Source organism: Athalia rosae, chromosome 6 (assembly GCF_917208135.1).
Source record: "Athalia rosae chromosome 6, iyAthRosa1.1, whole genome shotgun sequence".
In the NCBI taxonomy this organism is placed as follows: Eukaryota; Metazoa; Arthropoda; class Insecta; order Hymenoptera; family Athaliidae; genus Athalia; species Athalia rosae.
Window position 1 is genome coordinate 7,344,488 of NC_064031.1, and position 5,000 is coordinate 7,349,487.

Here is a 5,000-nt window from a genome sequence, read left to right on the forward strand (position 1 = left end):
GGAAACCTTGTTACGACTTTTACTTCCTCTAAATGATCAAGTTTGGTCATCTTCCCGGCAACATCGGCAATGCCGAGGCATTGCCGCGTACCAGTCCGAAGACCTCACTAAATCATTCAATCGGTAGTAGCGACGGGCGGTGTGTACAAAGGGCAGGGACGTAATCAACGCGAGCTTATGACTCGCGCTTACTGGGAATTCCTCGTTCATGGGGAATAATTGCAAGCCCCAATCCCTAGCACGAAGGAGGTTCAGCGGGTTACCCGGGCCTTTCGGCCAGGGAAGACACGCTGGTTCCTTCAGTGTAGCGCGCGTGCGGCCCAGAACATCTAAGGGCATCACAGACCTGTTATTGCTCAATCTCGTGCGGCTAGAAGCCGCCTGTCCCTCTAAGAAGATTTATTTGTACGCCGGTAGTAAAAACCTCCCGACCGAAGCCGGGGGCCTTCGAGATACCGGAAAGTACGCCTATTTAGCAGGCTAGAGTCTCGTTCGTTATCGGAATTAACCAGACAAATCGCTCCACCAACTAAGAACGGCCATGCACCACCACCCACCGAATCAAGAAAGAGCTCTCAATCTGTCAATCCTTCCGGTGTCCGGGCCTGGTGAGGTTTCCCGTGTTGAGTCAAATTAAGCCGCAGGCTCCACTCCTGGTGGTGCCCTTCCGTCAATTCCTTTAAGTTTCAGCTTTGCAACCATACTTCCCCCGGAACCCAAAAGCTTTGGTTTCCCGGAAGCTGCCCGCCGAGTCATCGGAGGAACTTCGGCGGATCGCTAGCTGGCATCGTTTATGGTTAGAACTAGGGCGGTATCTGATCGCCTTCGAACCTCTAACTTTCGTTCTTGATTAAAGAAAACATTTTTGGCAAATGCTTTCGCTTCTGTCCGTCTTGCGACGATCCAAGAATTTCACCTCTAACGTCGCAATACGAATGCCCCCATCTGTTCCTATTAATCATTACCTCGGGGTTCCGAAAACCAACAAAATAGAACCGAGGTCCTATTCCATTATTCCATGCACACAGTATTCAGGCGAAAATAGCCTGCTTTAAGCACTCTAATTTGTTCAAAGTAAACGTACCGGCCCACCTCGACACTCAATGAAGAGCACCGCGATGGGATATTAGTTGGGCCGCCCCGAAAGGCTAAGCCCACCGGTAGGACGTCCCACAATCATGCCAGTTAAACACCGCGAGCGGTGAACCGACAGCGTGGGACACAGATTCAACTACGAGCTTTTTAACCGCAACAACTTTAATATACGCTATTGGAGCTGGAATTACCGCGGCTGCTGGCACCAGACTTGCCCTCCAATTGATCCTCGTTAAAGGATTTAAAGTGTACTCATTCCGATTACGGGGCCTCGGATGAGTCCCGTATCGTTATTTTTCGTCACTACCTCCCCGTGCCGGGAGTGGGTAATTTGCGCGCCTGCTGCCTTCCTTGGATGTGGTAGCCGTTTCTCAGGCTCCCTCTCCGGAATCGAACCCTGATTCCCCGTTACCCGTTACAACCATGGTAGGCGCAGAACCTACCATCGACAGTTGATAAGGCAGACATTTGAAAGATGCGTCGCCGGTACCAAGACCGTGCGATCAGCCCAAAGTTATTCAGAGTCACCAAAGTAAACGGCGGACGGGACGAACCCGCCACCGATTGGTTTTGATCTAATAAAAGCATTCCTCCCATCTCTGGTCGGAACTCTGTTTGCATGTATTAGCTCTAGAATTACCACAGTTATCCAAGTAAATGTGGGTACGATCTAAGAAACCATAACTGATTTAATGAGCCATTCGCGGTTTCACCTTAATATGGCTTGCACTGAGACATGCATGGCTTAATCTTTGAGACAAGCATATGACTACTGGCAGGATCAACCAGGGAGCTTTGTGTTATTGGTAGCTCTTTTCGTGTGTTGCCCCATGCCGCCGAGTCTTTGCCCGGTCGGCCACACGTTTTAATATAATATGTATATCTGGTACCGCACAACTTGTGTACGCGTACTAGCGCTCAGAGCGCTCTGTTCGACTTTGTGTTTCCTCGGGTGAAGACAATTTTTGTCGACTCCCCGGTGCAAATCGTTCGAATTATCCTTCTCGTATCCTTCGGCTAGATTGCAAGCGTCGGGAGTACGATTGGAAATCAATGTGTACCGTCTGCGAACAGACTGTGATACGCACGGAATGTGGCGAGTTGATGCCTCTGTTCGACTGCTTCCCTCGACTTGCGAGAGAAGACTTTCTGGTCACCGCATAAAGGGCCATTCGGTCTTAGACACCGACCCGCGGTTATGTAGTGTCGACGATTCAAATTGAATCATATTTTCTAGACGGAGCGAAGAACTCGCCCCTGCGAAACGTGAGCGCTCGGAAAAACTTTGAACTCGTGAGAGTGGTTCTTACCGGAACGAAACGAACGCCTGTGGTGCGAATCTCCGCTCAGACGAAAAATTTTCAAAATTCGAAAAAAATTTTTGTCTGCGTGTTCGTGACACGGTGAGGACGAAACCATAGCCCCGACAACAAACCCGCAAAGGAATGTCGAGATACGGGCCGAAACAAGTCGAAAGTTCCGAAACCCGAGGACTAGGTGCCGACCGACCGGTCGAGACCGCTCGGTGCATGAAGTATCAACGGTGCCGCTCGGACGTCGGAGCCGGCCGGTCATAACACGTGTTCCTTATGGGGCAAAACAGCAACGCGACCTGAAAAATTTGGCAGTACGTTGGAACTTAGTTCCATGCGAGAATCGTTGGGACTTTGAAAATTTTTCGATCCAACGAGTGATGCGCGACTCTTTCGGACTTTGAAAATTTTTCGATCCAACGAGTGATGCGCGACTCTTTCGGACTTTGAAAATTTTTCGTTCCAACGAGTGATGCGCGACTCTATCGGACTTTGAAAATTTTTCGATCCAACGAGTGATGCGCGACTCTTTCGGACTTTGAAAATTTTTCGATCCAACGAGTGATGCGCGACTCTTTCGGACTTTGAAAATTTTTCGATCCAACGAGTGATGCGCGACTCTTTCGGACTTTGAAAATTTTTCGATCCAACGAGTGATGCGCGACTCTTTCGGACTTTGAAAATTTTTCGATCCAACGAGTGATGCGCGACTCTTTCGGACTTTGAAAATTTTTCGATCCAACGAGTGATGCGCGACTCTTTCGGACTTTGAAAATTTTTCGATCCAACGAGTGATGCGCGACTCTTTCGGACTTTGAAAATTTTTCGATCCAACGAGTGATGCGCGACTCTTTCGGACTTTGAAAATTTTTCGATCCAACGAGTGATGCGCGACTCTTTCGGACTTTGAAAATTTTTCGATCCAACGAGTGATGCGCGACTCTTTCGGACTTTGAAAATTTTTCGATCCAACGAGTGATGCGCGACTCTTTCGGACTTTGAAAATTTTTCGATCCAACGAGTGATGCGCGACTCTTTCGGACTTTGAAAATTTTTCGATCCAACGAGTGATGCGCGACTCTTTCGGACTTTGAAAATTTTTCGATCCAACGAGTGATGCGCGACTCTTTCGGACTTTGAAAATTTTTCGATCCAACGAGTGATGCGCGACTCTTTCGGACTTTGAAAATTTTTCGATCCAACGAGTGATGCGCGACTCTTTCGGACTTTGAAAATTTTTCGATCCAACGAGTGATGCGCGACTCTTTCGGACTTTGAAAATTTTTCGATCCAACGAGTGATGCGCGACTCTTTCGGACTTTGAAAATTTTTCGATCCAACGAGTGATGCGCGACTCTTTCGGACTTTGAAAATTTTTCGATCCAACGAGTGATGCGCGACTCTTTCGGACTTTGAAAATTTTTCGATCCAACGAGTGATGCGCGACTCTTTCGGACTTTGAAAATTTTTCGATCCAACGAGTGATGCGCGACTCTTTCGGACTTTGAAAATTTTTCGATCCAACGAGTGATGCGCGACTCTTTCGGACTTTGAAAATTTTTCGATCCAACGAGTGATGCGCGACTCTTTCGGACTTTGAAAATTTTTCGATCCAACGAGTGATGCGCGACTCTTTCGGACTTTGAAAATTTTTCGATCCAACGAGTGATGCGCGACTCTTTCGGACTTTGAAAATTTTTCGATCCAACGAGTGATGCGCGACTCTTTCGGACTTTGAAAATTTTTCGATCCAACGAGTGATGCGCGACTCTTTCGGACTTTGGAAATTTTTCGATCCAACGAGTGATGCGCGACTCTTTCGGACTTTGAAAATTTTTCGATCCAACGAGTGATGCGCGACTCTTTCGGACTTTGAAAATTTTTCGATCCAACGAGTGATGCGCGACTCTTTCGGACTTTGAAAATTTTTCGATCCAACGAGTGATGCGCGACTCTTTCGGACTTTGAAAATTTTTCGATCCAACGAGTGATGCGCGACTCTTTCGGACTTTGAAAATTTTTCGATCCAACGAGTGATGCGCGACTCTTTCGGACTTTGAAAATTTTTCGATCCAACGAGTGATGCGCGACTCTTTCGGACTTTGAAAATTTTTCGATCCAACGAGTGATGCGCGACTCTTTCGGACTTTGAAAATTTTTCGATCCAACGAGTGATGCGCGACTCTTTCGGACTTTGAAAATTTTTCGATCCAACGAGTAATGCGCGACTCTTTCGGACTTTGAAAATTTTTCGATCCAACGAGTGATGCGCGACTCTTTCGGACTTTGAAAATTTTTCGATCCAACGAGTGATGCGCGACTCTTTCGGACTTTGAAAATTTTTCGATCCAACGAGTGATGCGCGACTCTTTCGGACTTTGAAAATTTTTCGATCCAACGAGTGATGCGCGACTCTTTCGGACTTTGAAAATTTTTCGATCCAACGAGTGATGCGCGACTCTTTCGGACTTTGAAAATTTTTCGATCCAACGAGTGATGCGCGACTCTTTCGGACTTTGAAAATTTTTCGATCCAACGAGTGATGCGCGACTCTTTCGGACTTTGAAAATTTTTCGATCCAACGAGTGATGC

At 47.3% G+C, this 5,000-nt stretch overlaps 1 non-coding gene across 1 annotated transcript; it reads right to left on the bottom strand.

Moving 5' to 3' along the window:
- On the bottom strand, positions 1–1,887 carry LOC125501549. The gene has a single exon (XR_007279138.1). It is a non-coding gene; the product is annotated as a small subunit ribosomal RNA (ribosomal RNA).
- Positions 1,888–5,000: the final 3,113 nt, after the last annotated feature.